The following is a 15,689-nucleotide window of genomic DNA, read 5'->3' on the forward strand; positions in this document are numbered from 1 at the left end:
ATCAGAAATAAAACAAATCTCTTCTCTCTGTGTATAGGCAGAGGAGGTCTAACTGCATCTACTAGGATGAATATCCTCGAAGCTGATATCCTTAGAATCATAACTGGCTGGGAATACAGCTCAATAGTAAAGCCTGTGCTTAGCAACCACAAGATTTAGGGTTCACTCCCCAACACACACACACACACACACACACGCACACACACACAAACACACACACACACACACACACACACACACACACACACACACAACTAGCTGAATTACCACAAATCCTGCCAGCCACCTGACCCTCATGATCCATGGCTGAAGAGATAATTTCACCTAAAGTATAGAGCATAGTCAGCAATCTGTGATCTTTGGCAAGGAAATTAAAATCACTTCCTCTCTATTAATGCAAATTATTATAATTAACATCAGTGATGTATTTAATTGCTATTTGTGAAAACCACTTTCTATCTGCATTAAGCTTTGGAAAATAGCTATAAATATTTTGGTGGCTTGTGACAGTAAATTAATTGCAGTACTGACTTAAGAATAATTTAGAACCTTGTTGATCTGTTGGCTCATTTTCCCAAGTGACTTTGCCATTTTGAGATAGAAAAAGAATCACCATAGACACCTTACTCTTTGATGGGTGGTCCTCATACTTTGTCTTGATATTGAAGATTTCAGTGCCAGGGAGAAGGGAAGATGTTGAAAGATACCCTTCTCTACCCTCCGGCCCCCTCACACCCCATTTCATATGCAGTTCTGTTAGATGTTTTTATTCAGTATTTTCTATTCTCAGAAAAAGCCTTATATCTCAGTTTACTCAGAGAATATTAGCTGAGTATCAGGCATGGAGTCCAGGGTCAGGCAGGTGTTACAGTCAACTGTGTTCTACAGGAACATCAAAGTTGTCATGTGAGCACCAAGAAGCTAAGCTAGAGATTAAAGAGCTCCCTTAGAGCTTTCCCCTGTGTAGTCCAACTGTCAACCTGCAGGACAACAAGCCCACAACACGTTTTATCTTGATTCAAGAAGGTCCATATGTGACTCTTGTATCTGTGAAGAAATTTCGTCCTTTTTTATTTGTCTTGAATCAGCATCCTGTCTGTCTTGGCATTTCCTGTTTAGTTAGAATGTGGGAGCGTATATGGGGAAAATCTTGAAAACACTGTCAGGTCATCATGACAGAGATCTTTTCTTGTATTGGTGCCTGAATTGCTAGTCTTTGGTGTCCACAGTTAAAGAATGGGGCAGTTTTTTCTATCTCAGCATTTTATTCCTAACGGTGTCTAGCAGTTTATAGTTTCTTAAAATTAATTGTACCTTGGTCAATTCTTTATGGAAACAATTGGTTTTAAACCCAACATTTAGGTTATATTATTAATAACAGTCCCACCTCTAGACTAAGTTCTATTTAAGGCACAATACCGATGGGCTGGTGAGATGGCTTAGTAGTGAAGAATACTTGCTTCTCAAGCAGAAGACCCGGGTTCAGTTCCCAGCACACACATGGACGCTCACACCCGCTGTAACTCCAGCTCCAGGGAATCTGATGCCCTCTTTCAGCTTCTGCAGGCAGTGCACACCTGTGGTGCACACACAGACAGGCAGACATACACACATACACATAAAGAAAAATAAATTTAAAAGTTAAAAAAGACCGAGAAGACCTGAAGACAAGAATGGCTTATTTTTTTTAACTGCATATGCCTAAAAGTCTACCTACAATATAGTAGATATAGGATGCAAATTCTCTAAATTAAATTGAACAAAACAAATGACTGTGGCTTCCTGTGGTCATCTAATGAGAGACAGAGAGATTAGATTTTGTAAAAGATGCTGACTCCCGGTAGTAGATGAGGTCATTCATGGCTTGAGAGGATGGCCTTCCATTCCACACAGAGAACAAACATTCCCTCTAGTCTTATTACGTTCCTGGCATTGTGCTAAGTTAAAGGGAAGCAGAATGTGACCGGAAATTCCTTTGGGGACAATCAGACTTCTGTTCTTAAAAATAATTAATTTTTAATTATTGTACTGTGGTAGAGATGTAACCTACATATGGTAAAATGCACCGATATTAAATGTGAGGCTAGATGGGGGTTTTATATCCATGCATTCATGTCCTCACCACCAGTTCAAGCTGCAGAATGTATTTACCCCTCCCACCACAGAAAGTTTGCTTGGGCCCATTTTCTGTTCATTATCCTTGTTTAATAAATAACCAACTCTAATTTCTACCAGCCTATCTTTGTTTCCCAACTTTGTGTGAACAAAATCACACAGTATGTACTCTTTGTGTGCTAGCTTTAGATTCTGAATATACCTTTAAAAAAGGATTGATCCATGCTCGCATATCACATATCAGTAGTTTGGCTTTATTTTGAAAATCAGCCATTGCATTCCCAGAATTCTTCTTGACATTACTTGAAATGGCATTCTGGGAGATGGCTATGGCAGTGACATAGTCTCCAAGGCTCTGCACATTTATAGAAATTACAACAAAATAACAGAAGCTATGTCCTCAAAAAAGCTGATTAGCTTTAGCCCCAGCCGAGGGATGGGGAAATGCTTAGGATGAACCCGGGATTGATTAATAACCTCCAATTTAACAAGGTATGGCCACTGGAAATCCAGTCTTTGGGTGCCAAATTAGTCAGAAAATTGAGCAAATCACTCTCTCTAAAGGTCATGACGTGCTGTCACCAACTGTAAACAATAAGTCCTTCTAACTTAACATTTTCTTCCTGTGTGGGGCTAGCACAGCTTGTGACTTCTTGTAGCTGTACAATGGCTATGCCAAGAACAGCCAAGTCTCAGAGCTTTGTTGATGGAAGATCAAGGTTAAGACTAATGAAGTCAGGGGAGTTAGGGACCCATGTGCCCTTCATGCCAGATATCCAGATCTACTTACTGTAGGGGATGATGCCCCTCTTCTTCTCCCACAAAGTTGAGTTTCTGTGAGCAGAGTTAAAATGACTTTAGCTAGAAAGAGTGGGGCAAGGAGAAGGCAGGAAGGGGTGGAGGAATGTCGGGGCTCGTGATCGCCTATGTGAGGGAGCCTGTGGCTTTGAATGCTTACTTCCGGAAGACGGCGAATAAAGGATGCTACCCAAGTTCAGGTGCTGTTTCTAGCAAAGAAATACATCTCATCTAAGAGGATCAACAGAGTAGGATCATGGGAAAATCCCATAGACCGTTAATACAAGGGGGAAAAAAAGGACCCAGACATCCTTCTAGATAGTCAGACACTGGAAGCATGGGCTTACAGAACAGATGAAAATTGTAAAGTAAAAATATAAAATAAATGTCAAGAAATAATGGAAGATGAGATACCATGGACATGCTTAGGTATTAGCCAAAACAAAAAAAAAGTACAGAAAACCCAAGATAAACTCCACAGAACTCAAAAATGTCAACAAGCTGGAGGGCCCAAGTAAGGAAGTCTCAGTCTCAGTTGGGAGGGAGGAGAAAGCAACCATAGGGGGAAGGGAGGGAGGTATTTGGGAGGGAAAGGGGATGGGGGGAAAGGGGAACATGATCTGTTATTGGGTGGGGGAAAAGGACTGAAGCCCTGAGGGCCAGCAGAAAGAATGGAAACAGGCGACCTCAGGAGCTAGGAGGTTCAAAGGACCCTCCAGAATGTACCAGAGACCTGGGAGGTGACAGACTCTCAGAACTCAAAGGGAGACACCTTAGACAAAATGCTTTACAGTGGGGAAAGGGAACTTGTAGAGCCCACCTTCAGCAGAAAGACAAGGCATCAAGTGAGGGATGGGATTGCTATCCCATAGTCAAAACTCTGACCCATAATTGTTCCTGTCTGAAAGAACTGCAGGGGTGGAGATGGAGAACAGCCTGAGGAAAAGGAGGTCCAGTGACAGGCCCAAAGGGGGATCCAGCTCAAGGGGAGGGCCCAAGATCTGGCACCATTACTAAAGCTATGGGGCATTCACAAAAAGAGACCTATCATGACTGCCCTCTGAAAGATCCAACAAGCAGCTGAAAGAATCAGATGTAGATATTTGCACCCAAACAATGAACAGAAGCTGCTGACCTCTGTGATTGAATTAGGGAAAAGCTGGAGGAAGCTGAGGAGGAGGGCAACCCTGTAGGAGGACCAGCAGTCTCCACTAACCTGGACCCTGAAATCTCTCAGATACTGGATTACCAACCAGGCAACATACGCCAGCTGATATGAGGTCCCTAACACATATACAGCAGAGGACTGCTGTGTCTGGGTTCAGTCAGAGAAGCTGCACCTAATCCTCAAGAGACTGGAGGCCCCAGGGAGTTTAGAGGTCTGGTGGGGTAAGTAGTGTGGGGACATCCTCATTGGGACCGGGTTGTGTGTATGTGTGTGTGGGGGGGCAAGGAGGAGGTATGGGAGTCAAAGGGTGGACCGGGAAGGGAATAAAATCTGGAGTGTAAAAAAAAAAATTGATGCTGCGAAAGAAAAAAAAAGATTTCAGAAATTATGTATTTAGAAAAAAATAAGAAAAAGGTAGTATTTGAAGAATGATCTGTCTAAACCCATAAAATAATTAAAGATAAAGTACCCCAGAAACAAGGGTAAACAAGGAGGAACATGGGAAGGCATGAGCACCACAGAGTCCCTGGAGAAAATATTGTAGAAGAAGCAAGAGAGGAAATCATATTTAATTCAAAACCAAATTTGGAGCATTGTGAAAACGATTAAGCACATGTCACCTACAGAGAAACGGACGTAGAAGGAAGACTGCAGAGATGCTGTGCAAGGGCGAGGGCATAGCTCAGTGGCAGACCACCTGACCAGTGTGGCCGAGGTCCTGGGTTCAATCCCTGCTGGTGGCAGAACGAGAAAGAGAGAGAGAGAGAGAGACAGAGACAGAGACAGAGAGACAGACAGATATAGAAAGACAGAGACACAGAGACAGAGACAGAAAGGTAGAGACAAAGAGACAGAGAGAGACACACAGAAAGAGACAAAGACAGAGACAGACAGAGATAGAGACACACAAAGAGAGACAGAGACAGACATAGAAAGACAGAGACACACAGAGAGACAGAGAGAGACAGAGAGAAAGAGAGATATATACACAGTGAGAATTTGCAATGTGTGGACAAGACAGAATATATATTTCAGAACTATAAATCAATGAAAAGTTTCCCAAAATAAGCCAGAGCAGCCAGGCTGGCTTTAAAATAAAAGGCTTCTTTGAGCAAGCAGACAATGATATTTATCTCTACAAGAGAGAAAGAAGAACGTGTTGGTATCATTGTTTTCAAAAACAATACTCTAACCTGAAAGCAACACAAGAATGTGTTTAGAGTATTTAAGGCTGCAAGTAATGAATCGGGAAGTTCACAAGCAAACAGGCTGACCTTTATCTCCTCTCTCTCTCTCTGTCTCTCTGTCTCTCTGTCTCTCTGTCTCTCTGTCTCTCTGTCTCTCTCTCTCTCTCTCTCTCTCTCTCTCTCTCTCTCTCTCTCTGTCTCTCTCATCCTACCACCAGCAGGGATTGAACCCAGGACTTTGGCCACACTGGTCAGGTGGTCTGCCACTGAGCTATGCCCTCGCCCTTGCAGAGCACCTCTGCAGTCTTCCTTCTATGTCCGTTTCTCAGTGAGTGACGTGTGCTTAATCGTTTGCACAATGCTCCAAAGTTGGCTTTAATTGTCAACCTGACATAGCCTAGAATTGCGAGGGAAGAGAGTCTCAACCAAGAAATTGCTTAGATCAGGCTGACCTGTAAGCATGAGCATGTGTGTGAGGCACATTATTATTATCTTGACTGTTACTTGATATTGGGAGACCCAGCTCCTTATGGGTAGCACCTAGGCAGGGGTATCCTGAACAGGGTGAGCCAAGAGAAAGCTGGGTGAGAACAAGCAAGCAGGGATCCATGGCTTACTCTCACTCTGCTTTGACTGCGGATGGGACACTTTTTTCTAAGTGCCTGCTGTCACTTCCCGTCAGTGATGCACTGTAACCTCAGATTGCATCAGATAAGGCCCTTCTTCCCCATGCTGCTCTCTATCAGGTTGTTTTATCACAGCAACCGAATTGAAACTGGAACAGACTCAGAGAATACTGACCTCATCCTTCATCCCTACGGAATCTTCCAATTCACCAAGAACATGAAAGAAAGCACAGGGAAGTATCCTTATGGGAGGGATCAGAGTATGTGGAAATAAGGTGTCATTTGCACATAGTCACGGTTTTTGAAAACAGAAGGCTCAGATACAACTGCTTGTGAAAACCCAAGGCACAATACCAAGGTACAGCCAACAACTAAGCCGCGGTGTTCATCTGATTCAACTATGAGGGTACCGGATAGGTATGGTTGGAAATCCCTTAGGGAAATCACTTCTTGGCGGTTGAGATGAAGTTCAGGTGCCATGCATATTTAGTGACAAAACACAAGCAAGGACTTGTCTAGGAATGAGTGGAGACTAGCACAGGCTATACTCAGAGTGGAGACTAGCACAGGCTATACTCAGACAGTCTTTGCAACCAAAAGAGCATCAGTACAGAAACAAAGAGCTTAGGGAAGAGCTTCCCCAGGCTAACTGTTTCTATGACTAAATTCTAGCTATTGTGGGAAAAAAGACAAGTGGACACTCTGTTTAATTCTGATGGGGAAGGTCAGTCACACCCTGTGATTGACCTCCTCCCACTGTGTTAGGTCATCGCTTCAGTGGGAGGACAAAGTGTTTCAGAACCAGGAGGGATTTGTGAGACTGAGGCACCTCACCAGCACTCCTCTGAATGGCTACTTCTACTCCGGATGCTTGGATGATACGCACGGCATTTTGAGGTGTGCTTCCTGACTTTGGTGCAATCCTCCCATCCCCGAAACACGCACACAAAGAAAAACCCAAACTCTCGAATTGCTCCAGTGTTCAGACTGGTTAAATCCACTTGAGTCAGCCGTATCCTAGGAGAGCTATAAAAGTCAGCCTAGGAAGTGTGCCGTATTCCTATCTGTCCTGTACATTCGGTTTCTTTGAGAACAGCCATTCAGTGTACTTTGAAACGTTGGCATGCCTAATTGTACATCCTTGGTCCCCAAATCCAAGGATCACTGCTGTCCCCTGATTGTATTCCTTTACAAAAAGATAGGACACAGTCTTTGAAACTAATGGGCTCAATTTTGCTGAATAACATTTTTTTCTTGTTTTATTTATCCCCAAATAAGAATAATTTTGAGATACGCTATAAATAATTTTATTGAAAACAACTTTTCTTTTAGAATTGAGCGGAAATAACCATGTCAGAAGCCAACAAACAGATGGTGAACTTCCTGGTTCTGCTGACTCGGGCAGATTGCTTTCTTCAAGCTGAAGGGGGGCTCCATGGCTGCCCGAAGATCTCAAGGCTTCTCAGCACCTTTCAACACTACAGATTTGGGTCATTCACTGAGAGCCCACATTTATTTCCAGCCTACACAATCTTAGCATTATCTCGGAGTTTAATTACTACAAATGATTGACACCAAAAATGTTCAAGTCGGAATCTGAAACTGTAGAAAACTATTAGGTTCTGCTGTTAACGCAGCATCATTTTGAGTATTCGGCTGGTCTTTCTGTTCCAAGGTGTTGAAACACTGTAAGCGCCATGTTATTTAACTATTTTTCCTCTGGGTAACTACAGAGACACCAGATTCACGTACTGCTTATCAAGGAAGTTAAGGTCTGTGGTTGGATCAGCATATTGAGGGCCAGAGCATTGTAACTTATGACCTCTGCACTCTTCTCTAGGGCACATTTCTCTTCTTGGGGTTTCTGGCTCTCCTCATGCCCCTATTTTCCAATAAGTAGGTCTACTAAACACTTATTTTGTGCTAGATACTATATATTATTCATGTGTGCATGTGTGTGTGTGTGTGTGTCTGTCTGTCTCTCTGTCTGTCTGTGTGTACATGTCTCTGTGTACATGTGTGTGATATAGCTTTCATGTGGGTGCGTAGGCTCACAAAGGCACATGTGTGGAAGGAAGCCGCATGTGTGGAAGCCAGAGATCAGCATCAGGTATCTTCCATGATCACCCTCCACATCCTTTTTTGAGGGGGAAGTCTCTACTGAACGTGGAGCTGATTTGGCTCACTAGCGCTTTCCATGGATCCACTTATCTCTCTATGCCTGCTCTGCTCCCCAATGCTGAGGCTACAAATGTGGGATGCTTCATCTGGCCTGTTCATGGAAGATGGGAAACCTAAGTCAAGCCTTTATGCTTGTAATGGGAAGCGCTTTACTGACTGAGCCACGTGCCCAGGGTCATAGGCATCTGAAAGGCTCGTTTTTGTCTCACAGCTGTAGGACGGAGTCCATCACAGCAAAGGAGGCACGGTGACAGGGATGGGAGTTAACTGATCGCATTGCATCTGGAGCCAGGAAGCAGAGGCAGATGGATGATGGTGCTCAACTGGCTTTCTCCTCGTTATTCAGTCTAAGACCCCCACCTTGTCAATGTCATTGCCCACTTTCAGGGTGTGTCTTCCCTCTTCAGTTAAACCCATCTAGAAACAAGCCAGTTCTTGCTGGGCAGCCAGTTCAAGTCTACCTCTCCCCTGCTCTTCCCCACCTTCAAGAGATTCCCTGCTCTGCAGTCCTGACTTGTGCACTGTTGTGGGGGAAAAACCCCATTTGGTGTGGTGTGCATTTTCTTGAACTTGCATGTAATCCCAATCTTACTTTTCCCCAGAGTTTCTGACACGCCTCGTGGATAGCGTATAAATTTCCAGTTTATGATTCCTGATGGCCATTGCTTTGGACTAAATAGTAACTCCTAGGTTCCATAATGTGCTATGTGGTTACAAAGGAGTAGATAAAAAGTGGTTAAATTGATAATGAATAAATGCTCAACAAATAACCATTTCGACGCCCCCATCAAAGATGGCAAATGTGTTTCACTCCTCCTAGGATAAATCATTTGCAAGTGGCTTCCTGGAGCAGGGTGTATCTCACCCTTCATATAAAGTGATATGCATTGATGTAGCTTGGTGTCTCAGAAGATGAGGACTGGCCTTGAAAGCACAAGGGCCAGAGTTCTGTTGCCCAGAACCCATGATGAGCAGACATGGTAACTGCCTGCAAACCTGATAAACTTGTGAGACAGAGACAGGGGATTCCCGGGGCAGACTCACTAGTTAGACTAGCTGCAATTGGTTTGAAAGACACTGTCTCAATAAATAAAAAGTACACAATAACTGAGGAGGATATTTATTTCAGCATCACACACAGACACACCTGTGTACATGTATGCCCAAATATACATGAACCCACACATGTGCAAACATGCCTGCCACATATGTGTAAACATGCCCCCCCCATATAGACACAGTGGGAATATAAGGTGTGATAGAACGTTCTAGAAAGAAAAAGAGTAATGGGCATCGGCCTAGACTATATGAGATGGGCAGAATTAAAATGGAAAGATAGTGGGTTACTCTGGTGATCTACATGGGCGTGATTAGGGCTGAGGAATTATGTGCTTTACTGCAGGGCAGAGCACTATGTCTGGAGTATGGTAGGCACCCTGCCAAAGATAAGCATTAGATACTGGTATAAAGGGATGTTCCTCCAGGAGGATAGTTCCCACGAGCGATTGGTATCAGATAAAACCCACACAGTGCTTGAAACTGCCTCATCTGGGTGCCATGCCACTGTGGTTCCAGGATTTGCAGTCTGGTCAGGTTCCATAGGTTGCATAGTTGACTTTCTGTCTACAAAGCACATCGTGTCTGCGTATAATCATTTGCTCTGTTTGGACAGAGGTTTTTTTGTTTGTTTGTTCTGCTTTTTGTTTCTGTTTGTTTTTGTTCTAGCCCACACGTGGATCTTTCATGCACAGGAAAAGCTCAATCGCCTGTCCATGGAGGTCACTGGCACCTCAGGTAGGTGGCCTTGCTCCCTGCACAGGGTGGGCTAACTTTCACCCTTTCTGATCTTCCTCTTCTGCCTCTCGTTGTCCACCCATAAATAACCAGCACCACAATCTCTGTGTGGGGCACATGCCCAAAAGCCTCACACTGGAGCCTGTTAATTTGTACAGTTGGATTTCAAAATTCCTGGACTGGCATGATGGCTCAGCAGGCAAACACACACACGCACGCACACACGGACACGCAACGCACCCCCCACATGCACAATGTAAATAAATGGCATTTGAAGTGGTTCTGCTTCACTCACTATCTCCCAGCTGCTCCATGGGCTCTTTCTTTCTCAGTCTCTCTCCTTCTTTCTCTTTTGACTGTTAGCATACGTAAGAGTTTTAAGTCAGCCTCAGTCCGTGACTTTAGCTTCAGCCCTTTGGTGGCTAGAAGAAAAAGGAAGGTGATGTTGGGTGCATTGAACTGTGAGCGCCTGAGGAATGTCTCTGGTCCATCTGTAGGTGAGTAGAGTCTGGTAAAGTCTCCTCAGCACACCTGGAAGTCCCAGTTAGTTTTAATGGGCACCACAGTTTTCCAAAACTGTATGAATCTGGTCAGGGACAGCCTCCCACTCCAAGCCCAAACCTTTCATGGCAGAATCCTCTCCCTTCTAAAATTAACTGAGAAAAGTTGAGGCTGAGGTTGTAGCTCAGTCGATGGAATGCTTACCCCTTAAGCACAAGGTTTGATTCCCAGCAGGGCTTAGAGGATAGTGGTGGAATGTGCCTTTAGAACCTTATGGATTCACAGCATTATGGAGATGAAAATGGGTCATAAGTTCAAGGTCATTCTAGCTACATAAAGAGTTGGAGGCTAGCCTGGGCTACCAAAAAAAAAGTGGGGTATGTTGTGAGCAGCCCTATTTAGTTAGCTCTGCTCCGCATCGTTTCCCTGGCCCTTGGTTATTTTTACTCTCACCAAGCGCCTTCCCATTCTTCAGGTGCCGGGCGAGGTGGCGTTCATTTGGCTTTGCTTCTGACACAAGATAAACGAGCTTGGGGCCCTCGGCGATTCACTCTAGCTGCCAGGGGGTTCCAAAATAGCAAACTATTTTTCATAACAGCAACGTGATCTGAAGGGAGATGCGGCAGGTGCAGTCAGGTTTCCGACCGCCGTCTGGGCCCCATGGTGCAGGAGAGAATTCATTAGGTGTGCGCTGATGTCCAGGAGAAAGAAGAGCGGGGCTTCACAGTGACCATTCCCTTTGGCTGGTTCAAGGTCTTAGTTCCTCAAGGTGGATCTTGTCCTTGGACAAAGTGGGAGGGTGGGCCAGCCCCAACCTGGCCATCCCACATCCCGACCTTTTTACATTTTTCCTTGTAGAAAGATAAGGTTATGAACACGAATAACTACTGTCTTCCTTTTTTCTTTTTGCACATCACCTTGTGTGTTTAACAAAAGATCAAGATTCCTTAAACGTTTCACGTTTTTGACATTTTAGTTCATTAAATGTGTGGTCATTTCACAAGGTTTAAAAGATAAATGTCGCTTTGACTCTCTCTGCTTCCAAAGTTGAGGAAGGGGAAGAAAGACCACACTGACATGGTCTCTTTGAGTTTGTCTTGTTCTTTTGACTCATTAGAAAATTAAAAGTTTAAAAAAATCAGCTTTCACCACACTCTCTTCACTATTAAAAAGTTGGTCCGTGGCCCTACAGCTAATAATCTCCCTTTATCCCCCATCATGAATTATGTATATGTTTTTAGGATGGAAAGTCTAATAAAGCAAAGAGGATTTTAATTTATATTTGCATAAATATGAGTTTGCTTTTGATGTTTTAGCCCACAAAGCGCCTAGGCCTTCCTAGTCAGGATTGAACACAAGTAACATTGAAGGGCACGTGAGATTCATAATAATGGGGGCTTTTCAGAATTGGGATGGGGGAGAGGTAGAAACCTTTGTAAAACAATGTCCATAATCAAGTCAGAATATTAGGGTCAGTGTTTGTGAAAAAGCTGCCTTGGTGAATTGTCATTGAGTGTGGAAGACCCCAGGAACTGACTTCTGATATGCCTTAATTTAAACATTTCTTAGGGGACCCAGCAGTGGGTGGTATACACATAAGGGAATGATATAGCTTCTTTTGAGGGCCTGGGTCATAATGCAGTGTTATGCACTACAAACTGTCCTGTGAGCTTTATCTTACTTTTAGTTATTATTGTATTACTTGATGTGTATGGGTGTTTTATACACACACACACACACACACACACACACACACACACACACCACAAACACCACATACACACACAGACACACACACATACCACACACACACAGAGACACACACACACACCACACATACCACATGCACACACACACACACACTCTCTCTCACATGCACACACACACACACACACACACACACACACACACACACACACACACACATCTGTGTTGCCTGTGGCCCATGGAAGCCAGAAGCCGGTGTTAGATCCCCAGAACTGGAGTTATAGAATCCTGTGAGCAGCCATGTAGGATGCTGGGAATCAAACCTGGGTCCTCTGAAGGAGCAGCCAGTGCTCTTAACCACTAAACCACTTCTCTAGCTTAAAATTTTGTTTTAATTCTGAAGCTGCATTGTGTGTGTGTGTGTGTGTGTGTGTGTGTGTGTGTGTGTGTGTGTGTGTGTTCTTCAATCAAGCCACAGATATGGAGTCCAAAAAGTTAGTCAGACTCTAAGAGGAATGTTTTTCCTTTTAGCACCGTGTCTGTCAGCAGGCAGGGGGATTCTGTTTAACATGCTGTTATTCTCCCTACTGATGGCCTGGGCCAACCAGCCAGTGGAAGAACAGGCAGAGGACAGGTGAGTGACTTTCTTTCACTGTGGCTGTGTTACCTCCCTGAGTTTTATTTCTTTACAAGTGATTTTCTCTCTCTCTCTCTCTCTCTCTCTCTCTCTCTCTCTCTCTCTCTCTGTGTGTGTGTGTGTGTGTGTGTGTTTAGTATGGTGTGCATATGAGTACACAAGTACATGTATCTGCAGAAGCCAGAAGAGGTGACTTGATCCCTGGAGCTGCAGTCACAATACTGCACAGTGCAGGCATTTGGATCTGAATTCGGGTCTCTGCCAGGGAGTGAAGTGCTCCTGAGATGGAGCCATTTCTCTAGCACTTTTGCTGAATTTAGAGACTATTTTCCTTCTCCAAACAGTGGGCACTTCTTATACTACGAGAGGAAAATAATATATTTTCTTCTTTAAGAAGAGCGTTTTCAGGGTTGGAGAGATGTTCAGAAGTGAAGAACCCTTGCTGCTCTTCCAGAGGACCTGGTTCCCAGCACCCATGTGGTAGGTAACTCACAATTCTATGTACTTCCAGTGCCAAGGGATCTGACGCCCTGTTCTGACTTCTGTGGGTAGCAGACATGTACATGATATTCACACACATGCAGGCAAAATGAATCGTCTTTAAGTGTTTCATTCAAAAGAGAATTTTCTGTCCCCAAGTCTCCAAGATCTATTTGGCAGCTCCTAAAATTTAACACACTGCCCTGCCTTGTGAGAAGTGACCTGAAGCTTGTAGGGGATTTCTTAAGGCTTCTACCCTCCTCAGAAGCATTTTCTTTGTTGAGTGTCTATGGTGCCAGTTTGACACCATTTTCACTTCTTTTCTGTTTCTGATTTTTAAGTCTCTTTTTCTTTATTACAAAGACTTGGAAAGGTTGGGTAAGAAGCTCAGTTTGTAAACTCCTTGCTCCACAAACATGAGGAACTGAGTTCGAACCCTGGAACTGGTGTAAAAAGCCAGGTACAGTTATGAACACTTGTAATCCCAGCCCTTGGAAGACAGACAGAGGCAGGGTAACCCTGTGGCTGATGGCACAGTCCAGCCTAACTGGCAAGCCTTGGGTCCTAAAGAAAAGGCCAGTCTCTATAAACAAACAAACAAAAATAAAAATTAAAAAAATAGAGGAATAGCTCCAGTTAGCCTAAACTAATTGGTGATTCCCAGACTTTAGTAAGAGTCTGTTTCCATGCCTCCCAAAGAACAACACCTAAGGCTGACCCTTGACCTCCATTTGAAGTTGATCTTTGACCTTCATGTGGATATATACATGCATCTGCATACATACATACATACATACAGCCATAGACATTTGTATAGTTCTCTCTCTCTCTCTCTCTCTCTCTCTCTCTCTCATACACACACACACACACACACACACACACACACACACACACGCACACACGCACACACACAAACATAAGAGAGATTTGGGGCAGCCACTGCTTCAGATCAATGGCCTGTGGTCACACCCAACTGTATTTTCTACTTCCCCTTTAAATATTGTCTGCTTAGCTTCGCCAGTTCTTAGTTTGGTCTCATAGGAAATAGGTGATTATATAGTTCCTAACTCACTTGGCCGCTATGGGGTTTACATAGGACACTTTGTAAGGCATGAAGTAAGTATAAGAGATTATCATTTCAAAAACCCTACAGTGCCCAGTTTCGGGGAGCCAGTTGCAAAGGAGTTTAAAAACAGTTAAGGTCTGTTTTAATCTAGATCAGAACTAATCTGCTCGAGATACTTTGGTTTGTTTTTTACTTCTTTATTTTTATTTTTCATTATGTGCACATGAGTGCAAGTGCCTTTGGAGACCAGAAGAAGACCACAGATCCCCTGAAGCTGAGTATGGACTGCTTGATACAAGTGCTAGGAACTGAACACTGGTCTTCTGTAAGAACTGACTCTAGTTTCTGAGATCTCTCTACGATCCTTGGTGTGCTTATGTCAAGGACGACCTGGGGATTGGTGCACAGAGGTACTCTCCTCTTAGCATACCCCATTCTCAGTTTGATGATTATACACGGCTTCCCAGTTCTCCTTCATGCAACTGGAGAGGGAGACATAGGTAGAGTGCAGGGTTTGCGGTTGATAATTTTAGTTCGTTTTTAAATCTCTCCAGAAAGTGACTCATATTCCCTTGGTATTTGGCCTGAGTGACTCCTCTCTTGCTAGAAAGGTTGAATTCTTGGCATATACCACCCCAGGAGGCTGATAATTATAAGTCACCCTGGACCTCCTATCCACTTCAAGCAGAAGGTCAGTATTTTAATGACACTGTAAAAATTTGACCCAGGTCCATTTGTGTTCATACTTCAAAGTGTCCTGATGGTTCTGTATGCAAAAGATAACCAAGGCTCACAAGCCTGGGTGGCTAAGATACAGACTACACATGTAATGACAGCAGAGACCTGGGCATGAAGGTCACAGACACGGAGGACCCACCTGCAACTCTGGCCAGCAGGTGGGGCCACAGCCCAGCTCCACTGTTCATCCAGGTGTGGCTTTCTGGCTGGCTTTGCTTTGAGTTTCTGCCTCTCTGTCCTTTTCCATTCTGCAAGCTTTGTTTTCTACTGTTGTATAGATCTTTCCCTCCCTTCCTTTCTTCCTCTCTCCCTTCCCGTCTTTTTTCCTCCCTTCCTACCCACTTAGCTCAATCCTCCAACTTTTGAATGTCAGCTGTGGAACAGCTATTTCTAAGTGGCTTTTAGAACACTGCAAGTTCCTATAGCATGAACGCAAGGATTCCTTGTTCCTCATCCTTCCCCAAGTGTCTGGCCACTTGTCACACCCGTGTCATAGGATTTTTACAGCATCTCTAACTTCGTGATCTAGGCGTTGTCCCTGTAGGAACAGACGTAGGCTTGCAGATCTTTGCTTGAGATGCTGGCATGGAAGTCATCTGAGAATGTCATGAAAATGGAGGCTCTGGGGTCTTTGGAAATGTCTTACTGGGTAAGAGTATTCAGCCATGTGAACAAAAGGACATGTGTTCTA

This window comes from Rattus norvegicus, chromosome 8 (assembly GCF_036323735.1).
Source record: "Rattus norvegicus strain BN/NHsdMcwi chromosome 8, GRCr8, whole genome shotgun sequence".
Taxonomy (NCBI): Eukaryota; Metazoa; Chordata; class Mammalia; order Rodentia; family Muridae; genus Rattus; species Rattus norvegicus.